Raw genomic sequence first — 10,970 nt, forward strand, 5'->3', positions numbered from 1 at the left:
CTATCTTCATTGTAAGCTCCAAGGGCGGGGATCTGTTTTCTTAGATCACTCTAAGTGAAATGTCATTTACATTGATAATATCATAATGATAAGAATAATGATCAATAAGGAAATGTAAATCTGTTCTATACTATTAGAAATGAAATAGCAGATCACAGCAGAGTATCATGTTCTTTTCCCTCCACGCACTTACATAAGGGCAGACTCACTAATTCAGCGCAAATAACAAAATCTTAACATCTGCCCAATATTTACAGCGTCTGTTATTTGGTTCAAAGAGACAGTCTTGAAGGTAGAGAGTACAAAACTGCCTGGGCTCATTAAGGCAAAGCTAAATGTACTCTATTCTTCTTTTAATGCAGTGATCTAATTAACCTTTTGGCAGAATTAAAATGACCTTGAGTTGGCCCACTGACCTCAAATGCTTAATGTTGTTAACTTTAAACAAGCTTTTTGAGATGGCCATGAGGACCATCTGTTAAAACTGGTAAAAGGTCAAATCCATTATAGATAGCCAGCGAGTGGCAAGCACATGGCTGATGGGTGAACTGTATATGGCAAAATAAATACAGGACAAAGAAGTAAATTTGAAATTGCACTATGGGCTCAGGCCCCAACACAAATGTAGTCATGCTCATCAGTGCACACACAGCCAGAGACAATGGCTGGAGACATACATTTCCATCTCATTGCAATGCAAATGACAGGGTACAACCCCATCTACAGAGTGCACAAATATAGTCCCTTTGGATGGCTCTCAGATCTGAAGGCACATCTGCTATCCAGCCTGTGCACAATGTTCCAGATTCAGCAGGGGACTCTGCACATGGAAGCTGTTTCTGTGCATGGAACTCCATGGCCAGACTGGAACAACTGGCTTTTATTCCCATAGGATTAATGAGACCCCAGTGTTAGCAGCAACTGTTAACCTGCACATGCCCAATCTCGTCTGATCTCGGAAGCTAAGCAGGGTCAGGCCTGGTTAGTACTTGGATGGGAGACCGCCTGGGAATACTGGGTGCTGTAGGCTTATACCATAGTCTTTCGAGACTGAAGGTTGCCAACCAGTTACATGTTATATGCAGAAACTTCGCATTGACCTTTAAAGAAACCTCCAAGGCTGTGAGTTTCAGTGGATGATCAGCAGGGGAATGGCCTGCTTAGCCTTTGTCCTGCTGCCTCATTTGATGTTTGTGTTTGTTTTGAGAGAAGCAGTGAGAGAGCTGGTGTACAGTTGTGGCGAAGAGACTGAACTGCACCTTGACACTTCCCTGATTTGAATCTTGCCTCTTCCATAAGCTCATTAGGTGGCCTTAGGGCTACTCAACACTGCCAGCTGCAATATGGGGATAATATTTAAGTTACAGAGGTGTAAGGATTCCATCAAGGTGACACATGTGAAGGATTTTGCACCCTCAGAAATGTGTGTGCAAAGTGTTTCACACACGTATCGCTATGTAAATGTCACAGTAGTTTCATTTTGCACTCATTTCAAAATGCTACAGGTAGCTTTACATCATCTCTGATTGGGACAACAAACAGCTTGTAGGATGATATGGGGGTAAATGGTCAGAGAAGAACCAGTTAAGCAGGCCCTTTCTTCCATCTCCTCCACCATCTTCATTCCACTCTGAAACTGGCAGCCTGAGAGGCTGCTTTTGGCTAGGGAAAAAAAAAAAAAACCTAAAAAAAAGATACATATGACTGCATATAATCCGTCGTCTAGCCCAGAAGCACATGTTACACTTAGCCTGGGCTCTGCTGGAAAGCTGATCCATCTTCTCACTATTAAAAATTCTGGAAAGTGTTCCCCATGTGGATAGGGGTCTGCATAAAGTGAGTCTTCCCCCCCCCCAAAAAAAAACACACTAATTAACTGCAAACTAACTTTAGGCTGCAATCCTAGCCACACTTTCCTGCGAGTAAGCCCTATTGACTATAATGGGACATACTTTTGAGTAGACATGCATAGGATTGAGCTCTTAGTTACATATCCTTCAATATTTCACAAACAAAAAATGCGCACCACACATAAAACAAACAAAGAGACAGTGACCAGAAAAAAGGAACGTGGAGTAGATGAATTTATTTATCACTGATTTCAGTAAGGAAGTTAAGCACATGCTTAACTATGTCCAGCTCAAATTCATGAGTCTTTAAAGTGCCTAATCTTGGCTACATTGTTTCTAATAAACTGTATATGTTATCGGATCTGTGGATCTGGATACCTAACTGTGGATCTGGAACCCACTAGTGGGTTGTGACCCATTTTTTATTGAGTTGCGAAACTGAAAGGGCAGATTAGGCTATGTGCATCAAGGGTTAAACAAGTTGCTTAACTGCTGCCCATTCACCATTATAGCCATAACCCTTGGCATTTATAAATCAGGTAGCAGTCTCTAGGCTCTCTAAAAAGTTTGGGAACCCCTTGTTTAAATTTTGTTATGTTCCTTTTGGAACTGAGTTTACAAACTCTTAAATATTCAGTTCTCAGCTCTAACATTCTCTTTGACCAAAGACAGATCAACACCTAGAACAGTCTTTTAATGTTGGTATTTATAAGTTATTTGATTTTGTTATTAGTTATTAGTTATTTGCGCCATTAGTTATTTGATTTTTCTCTGCAAAACACTTTGTGAACTTTTAGTTGAAAAGCAATATATAAATACTGTTAATAATAATAATATTTTAGACTGAAATTAATAAAGGTTGCTTTTCTAGCATGGAGATGCAGTGCTGGGGACAGTGTCATCTAAGCTTCTTGCACACTTACCTGGGAGTAAACCCCACTGAATACAGTGAGACTTACTTCTGAGTAAACATGTATAGGATTACACTGTTAATGAATTTCTACCACCCATGAAGCTGTTAATGCTACAGAAACCAAGTCAGGAGGAAGTGGCGACCTAACTTTTGAAGAGAGTTGAGGGCATTTTTATTGAAGTGTGCCTATAAGGAATGTGGGATGGTCATTTAAAATTAACTGTGTTGCTCTGTTCCAAAGACCCCAAAGAGCTTATCTTCAAGACATTGACTGTACTGAGTCTTCGTGAACCTAAATTTAATCTAACTGATTAAAAGCAAGAAAGTTAATTGACTGAAGGGCCTTTACATGAATACACCAGTGCAACGATGTCATTTATAAGGACTCTGCCTCTCCTTTCTCAAAAGAAAATGTGGTTCACTCAGAGATATATGCCATCAATTCCCCCAGATCAATGCCATCGCTACAGTTAGTGTCATCCAGTGTGGCCTGGCCTCCATTTCTAGATTCCCCCAGGTGCTGCCATCTTGGATAGGCAGAGATTTCACGAGATCTCCTGAGATCTCAGTGGACTTGTCAGGCTCCTGCAGTGTGGTGCTGCCACAACACAGTCATTTTGGTGTCACTGCCCTGATTGTGTCACTAGTGAGGTCTGCACCCTGTTGTGACGCCACTACCCCAGATACCAACCTAGAGGCAAAAAGGGACCAATGTAATCTCTTGCAGCTGGTGAGACATGGGTGAGAATGAAGCTGCGTATGACTACCTGAGGCCACCTGGTAAGTTTATAGAAGGAGCAAGATTTAAACTTGGGACTCCTTGATTGACAGCTCAGTGTTTAGCTACTGCACACACACCCAAATTCTTTCCTTCAGTTCTCAAGGTGGCCCTCTGAGAACACAACTTGCTGGCTAGATTTTACATGAAAGGTTTAAAAAGAGAAAGGACCTCACTCCAGTTCTGGTGGGAAGGAATTTCCTGAAGCACTAACTTTAAGGAAAGCAGCCCACTGCATCTATTGATACGACATTGATCTAAAACATCCCTCTCTTTTGTGTAATGATTGTTGTGAAGCTATTGAGTAAGTATTTGGCTCTGAGAGTTCTCCGTCTCACTATTCAGAACCCTTTAATGCACCCCAATGAATGGTGCTTAGGCGGTCAATGTGCTGATTTTAGCTGAAATGTTTATTTCCGTCTCAATATTAGCTCCTTTAAGCATAATCATTTGTATCAGTTATGATGAACTCAGCAGTCTGAAAAGACCTGTCTCCTGCACTCCTTCAGCACCAAAGGCTGCTCTCCAGAGATGCTCTCCAGATCCCTGCTCTGTGCTGTTTTCCTTCCAGGAGCCAACCCTTTGTACCATGTTAACGTTGTGCATTAACATTGGTAATGTGGTAATTATTTTGCATAATCAATATCATCAGGTCCTTTTTCTTGAGGCCCCCTTGGTGTTTATTTACATTTATTCCAAAGATGTCAAGTTCCATCAGGAGCAAAACCGATTTTCTTGTCCTACACATGCTCTCCAGATAACCTCTAATTCCCCCCTAAATCTATCCATGCTCTCTGTAGCCCCCCAATTGGTTCTGCTGCCTTAAGCACTGGGTCTTGGGTGTGTAAAACAAGCCTTTAGTGCACCAAGGCGTGAAAGAACAGGCCCGGTCTGATATTAATTGCTGTTACACCGATGATTATTTATGATAATTATTTATTTTCCAAGCCGTTTCTGTTTATGATGTGATGCATTTGAGCCCCAAGCACATTAGGTGCATTATTCATTGGGTACATTTGTCAGAACATGGATGTGTATAAAGAACTAATGATCCATATTAAATTAATGACGCTATAAAAAAGAAAAATGCGCCCCTCTACCACGCAGCTAAGGAAGGCAACTCCGATCTTCAAGAAACCACAAGAAGGGGGTAGGAATCTAATCAGATGAAGCATTGGACTGTTCGGCTCTCCAAAATTTCATTTCTCGAAATGCGCTTGTACACAATGTTGGTTTTTATTAAAACAAATTAATTCAGTCATTAAGGAATCATACGGCAAGTGTCTCGTAAGTCAGGACCTTCAGTGTAACAAATTGATTAAATGACTGTGTAATAGTCTCTTTAAACAAATCTAGTGTAACAAGTTAATAGATCTGCTCAATTACCATGCTGGGGTGGTGAGAATGTGGGCAACACGCTCATTAAACCTGGGAGATTCTTCTAGAGGGTTTTCAGTATATGCTCCTTTTAATTTAAAAAAAAAAAACTTTCTGGAAATTGATTGCTAACCTGGCAATTAATATAAAAAAGTAGATTTGATGTTGGTAACTTGACAGGATGGAATAGTTATGGATTAAAGGAAGTAATATGAAAATGACATGTTAAGGAGTATTAAAAGACAGATAGAATTATCATCATTAGCTATTGTTGTGAATGGGTTTCTTTGTTCTTATATCACACATGATTGGTCTCTATCTAGAAATCTGATGGATTCTTGCATGCTGCTGTTTACAAACATTTTTTCTTCTCCTTCTCATTTATGCATGGCATCCTTTGTTAGAACTACCTCCCTATCCTTGCCTTAGTGAACACCCTTCGCCCATACTGACTCTCTTAGGATCCCTGGATGTTAAGGTCACCTCAGGTAGTTGTGTTGAAGGTTTCTCCAGAGCCTCTAAGAGAAATTTTATCAGTGGGTACAAAGTTTCTCTTGGGCCCTTTCCCTTCTCCGTTGGACCATTATTCATATGATCACTGAATAATAGTTTCTATGAATAGATATATAGAACACTATATAGGCATACCCAAAATGTGAGTGCTAGTCTTCACACAATATATGCAAACATTTACTGATATCCTAGGACATTTCTGGCTCCCTTCCTTTTACTCCCAGGCCCCCTTTGTCTTAAAGTTCTCAACCAGTGGAGATTGTAGTCTTCCTCAAGAGTTTTCCCAGATAACCCCAACAAACCAGACAAAGAGACACTTTTTCAGTCGTTATTCTCTAATATTTAACTGAAAAGAGTAATCATCCCAGCATACCATCTATCCCAGTGGATGTTGTTGATGGGATCCTTGCATTTCTTGTTAGATTGTGACACCTTTGGGGTGGGTAATGTCGGGGAGGGGCTGTGGCAAAGTTCTGCACTGGATCCCTATGTTGCCCCCCATCTTTCCCTTCACGGCACATAGGGTAAGAACATAAGAACATAAGAACAGCCCCACTGGATCAGGCCATAGGCCCATCTAGTCCAGCTTCCTGTATCTCACAGCGGCCCACCAAATGCCCCAGGGAGCACACCAGATACAAGACACCTCATCCTGGTGCCCTCCCTTGCATCTGGCATTCTGACATAGCCCATTTCTAAAATCAGGAGGTTGCACATACACATCATGGCTTGTACCCCGTAATGGATTTTTCCTCCAGAAACTTGTCCAATCCCCTTTTAAAGGCATCTAGGCTAGACGTCTAGTCTAATCTAGGCTAGGCTAGGGTGCTACGCTGCCACTAGTTCTGAAAGACCAGAGGTCAGGTGCGCCCTTTAATAGACATCGCCACGAGGCTGACCCCTGCTGCTCCTCTGAGCCAGGAAACTTCTCCACCCTTTTGCTATGCAAACGGCTTTGAGAGCTTCTCTTGCTCAGAAGTTGCTTATAAATATTCTTAGTAATAATAATTTTCCAAGTAGGTGATGACCTCTACAGTTCTGCTACCCGTGCATCCTTCCGAGTTGAGCAGACCCTGAACACTTTTTATTAGCATTGTCTGTGAGTTATAATTTCTTTCCTAGAGGAATAATGACTGCTTCATTGTAGCATTAGGTAGCTTGTCTAAGCATTTTTGTCTCATTCCTGCGCTGGCTTTTGGCTTCTTAATTGTTAACATTGGCTCTATTTTTTGCAATTAAGAATTACACATTTTTCTCACTTGTGGCTGGATGTTTTATTTTAAAATTTGATCTAAAAAACTAAAATATAATTAACTTACTATATCTTTCATTATTACATTTCCTTAGTACATTAAAACTAATAGGCCACTGTCAAATAAAACAGCTAATATCTAATATTTCAGCTGCTGCTGTGACAGACCTTCTTCAAACACTGCTCTTCAAAGCTCTTCAAACTACCCAGTGTAACTGGAAATCCCTAGAGTCAAAGAACGTAGATATACCAATGAAAGAAGCTGTTCTCACTTAACTCCAAAAGCCACCAGCTGTCGGTCATCGCTGGCTTTTAAAAAAGCTCAGCATTGATCTTAAAGTCCCACATGCTTTTTATTCTACCTCAATTCCCTGTTGGACTTAAAATCCCCGATCCTTGTAGTTTTGAGCACTAGTAGCCAAAAGCCATTTATACTCTCTTCTATTCATATTGTCCCAAAGTTTATAAATCTCAATGACCTCTGTGTAGATCTGAGTGTGATAATGACTGCTGGTTGTTAATGCCTGTGTTTGCTTAAAATCCATTCTATGGCCAGTCTCAACTATATACTCCACAAGTGGTGGTACCAATATATACTGGTCCGCAACTACAAGGGACCCGATCTACTCCTGCCATGGAGTGAGGAACTCTTACATCTTTGAACATAAGAACAGCCCCGCTGGATCAGGCCATAGGCCCATCTCGTCCAGCTTCCTGTATCTCACAGTGGCCCACCAAATGCCCCAGGGAGCACACAAGACAACAAGAGACCTGCATCCTGGTGCCCTCCCTTGCATCTGGCATTCTGACATAACCCATTTCTAAAATGAGGAGGTTGCACATACATATCATGGCTTGTAAGCTGTGATGGATTTTTCCTCCAGAAATTTGTCCAATTCCCTTTTAAATGCATCTAAGCCCGATAACATCACCACATGCTGCGGCAGAGGGTTCCACAGATTAACTACATGCTGAGTAAAGAAATATTTTCTTTTGTCTGTCCTAACTCTCCCAACACTCAATTTTAATGGATGTCCCCTGGTTCTGGTGTTATGTGAGAGTGTAAGGAGCATCTCTCTATCCACTCAATCCTTCCCATGCATAATTTTGTATGTCTCAATCGTGTCTCCCCTCAGGCGCCTCCTTTCTAGGCTGAAGAGGCCCAAACGCTGTAGCCTTTCTACATAAAGAAAGTTCCCCAGTCCAGTAATCATTTTATTCACTCTCTTTGGCACCTTTTCCATTTCCACTATGTCCTTTTTGAGATGTGTAAACCAGAACTGGATGCAATACTCCAGGTGTGGCCTTACACCCACAATTCCTGGCTGATCACAGAGCCTGTTGTACTTTCATTGTGGGTTTATAAATTGAATTGATATTATACATTTTGGAAATAAGCAATAAGCTTTATAGAGACAATTGCACAACTTTTAGTACTATGTCTGGCCTGGTTTACATGAGCAGTAGTGTCCAGAGGTGGTAGAATTGTAGTACTTCAGACTATAAGTGGGGAACACAACTTTTGGGTGCTCCTTCATGTAAAAAGTGCCCTCCCTGAAAATAGGAAACCAGATCAGAGAAAGGTTCTAGACCAGTGGTTCTCACCCGTTTAGCACTGAGACCCACTTTTTAGAATGAGAATCTGTCAGGACCCACCAGAAGCGATGTCATAACCAGAAGTGACATCATCAGGCAGGAAAATTTTTGACAATCCTAGGCTGCAATCCTACCCACCCTTACCCAGGAGTAAGTCCCATTTACTATCATTGTTAAAATAATATACACATTAGCTTGTTAAAAATAAAGGTCTGTAATATTTCCCCAAAATGCAGTCACAGATCATGTGAGCATCAAGTCTAATATATTAAAAATAAAATATTGACATGAATGGGGACCCACTTGAAATTGCCTCATGACCCATCTAGTGGGTCCTGACCCACAGTTTGAGAAACACTTTTCTAGACCAAATCTTTGCGCTTTGTAAGCCTTATTTGTTGACATTCAAACATATTATTTCCTCCACCTAAACTAAGGGCTGGCTGAAGACCTCCCAACACCTGAGGCAGTTGCCAACTGCTGCCCCCCTTACCTGCTCCCACTCTAGAATGTTCTAGCTCACCACTCTCCTCTCCTCCACATTTCTCTTCCTCTTTGTTCCCCTCTTCCTTTTCCAATCCATGAAGGAGAAGGAAGAGCAGCGAAAGCAAGTAGGTGGACAAAAATGGGTCGTTCCCCCCCCCAAGAAATCTGCTCCCTGAAGCAATCACTTCACTTGGCATCATGGATGGGCAACCCTGACACAAGCCATTTGACTATCTGAGCATTGTACAGTGGTGTAGCTATGCTACCTGGCAGCTGGGGGCACAAAGTTTTTTAACATACACACCCCAACCACCTCAAAAGGCCTTAGAAAGGCACTTCCAGTTTTTGGCAAAACTTTCTGGCAGGACTTCTCTGGCCTTCCAAGGCTCAGGGACACCCCAGGCCTTAGAAGGCCTCTAAAAGACACCCCCTGCCCCCCCAGGCATGGCATCTGTGGCAATTTACCCCCCTCTGCCCCCCTTAGCTATGCCACTGGCATTGTACCACATCATCCTAACTCCTGAGTAGACCAGGCCTAAGAAAAGATGAGCAAGATCAACCGGAGCATAGAAGAGCATGCATTCAGCTTGTTCTTTTGACAATTGGATCTCCTAACTTCCTGGGTTCTCTCTCTTAGGTATTTGGAAGGAGCGCCACCATCATTCTTGCCCCTTCCCCCCCTCCCGCAATGCTATTTTGTTAAGTGTTTGATCTCTGTGGTGACCCTGCCACTTTATCTGTTGATTTTTATTTTCAAAGTGCCTGTTGCCCATACGTTACTCTAATAGTTGCTATAATTCTTGAGCAATGGGGCTCGCCTTTGACTGTGCTGAATTAAAAAGAAGGCACTTTAATATCAGCCCTGGCAATACACTCATGGTTTGACAGTGATAGATCTGCATAAAGATGAATGAGAAGGGCTCACTTGACATGACTTTTAATAATGATTGAGAAGGGAGGCAGAAGTTGTGGGGGAGGAGTGCGGGAGACAGGTGGTGTCAGTCCTGGCACCGGAGGTATCACGCTGGAGACAACCGCAAAGCAGGCTCATTGACTTAAGAAGAGTTACTCTGGAGTAAACAGGTTCTGGAAGCTTGCAGACCTGCAAAATAAGAGAGGGTGGCACAATCTTTACTGATGTTTGCCTTTTGCTTTAATCATGCCTGGAGTGCAAGTAACTTGCAGGCCTGGGACACGTGAATGGAGGAGCCTCTGAGAAGTAAAGAATTGCCATCAGTATTAATAGCCATGTTGGAGTTGGTACAACTCCGTCTGCTTCCACAGGTGGCAGGATACTGTCCATTGATAGGGTTAAGCCATAGCCCAGTGACACTACCTGTCCCCTTTCGATGACCTATGTGGGGGCATGGCCCCAGACCCTATTTAACCTTCCCTTTGCTCTGAGCACACCCTCTTGCTCTCTTCCTCACGACCACTGACCAGACAAGATCGCCGCTCCCAGCAGTGCTCTGCTGGTGACGCCATCTTGACCACATGGCATGCAGGACAAGGCAGCTTCAGGGCCTTGTTATCTTTTAAGTTCCTGTACCTCTGATCTCAATCAGATGCTGTAACCTTACTTCCAATGAATCGTGAGTAAATGCGTCTCCTTTGCAACTTCAACCAGCCAGTGTTGTTTGTGTTTCTCGATTAGCAGTCAGCCATGTGTGGGAGGCTCCCTGGGTTGATTCCCAGCAAGAGAGGGGGTCTGCTGCTGAAGCTACTCTGCTTCCCCCCTAAAGGAGGAAACCAGTTTTAAGAGATTCCTCCAACAAGCCAGCCCATTGCAATGTACAAGGGGCCCTCCTTTCCATAGGCTCAGCACCTGCAGATTTGAGTATCTGCAGATGCTGAACCCACAGCTGGAGGGCCTCAGTAGTCCTCTCAGACATGACGGGGAGGCACTTCTGTTTGCACCGGCCACTTCATGTCACACCCAAAGAAGTTCTGAGGTAGAGGGAGGCCACTCTCCACACCTCAGAACACCTCTGGTGGATGGTGTGAAACAGCCTTCTAGTAGGGTCCAGGAGGTCTTCTGAGGAGGCCACACCCAACCTCAAGAGGGTCAGCACTAAGTTGTTTCAAGCGCTGTGCTGGGACCCCTTGTGGATTCAACTATCCACAAAATTCTGTATCCATGGGGGGAGGGGTCCTGGAACAGATCCTCTGCAGATACAGAGAGCCCACTGTACACCTGAGGGTCAT

General features: G+C 42.9%; 1 pseudogene; it reads left to right on the plus strand.

Annotated features, from left to right (window-relative positions):
* The first annotated feature begins 910 nt into the window (after positions 1-910).
* On the plus strand, positions 911-1,030 carry LOC136656745 (5S ribosomal RNA; annotated as a pseudogene).
* The last annotated feature ends 9,940 nt before the right edge of the window (positions 1,031-10,970 follow it).

Source organism: Tiliqua scincoides, chromosome 6 (assembly GCF_035046505.1).
Source record: "Tiliqua scincoides isolate rTilSci1 chromosome 6, rTilSci1.hap2, whole genome shotgun sequence".
In the NCBI taxonomy this organism is placed as follows: domain Eukaryota; kingdom Metazoa; phylum Chordata; class Lepidosauria; order Squamata; family Scincidae; genus Tiliqua; species Tiliqua scincoides.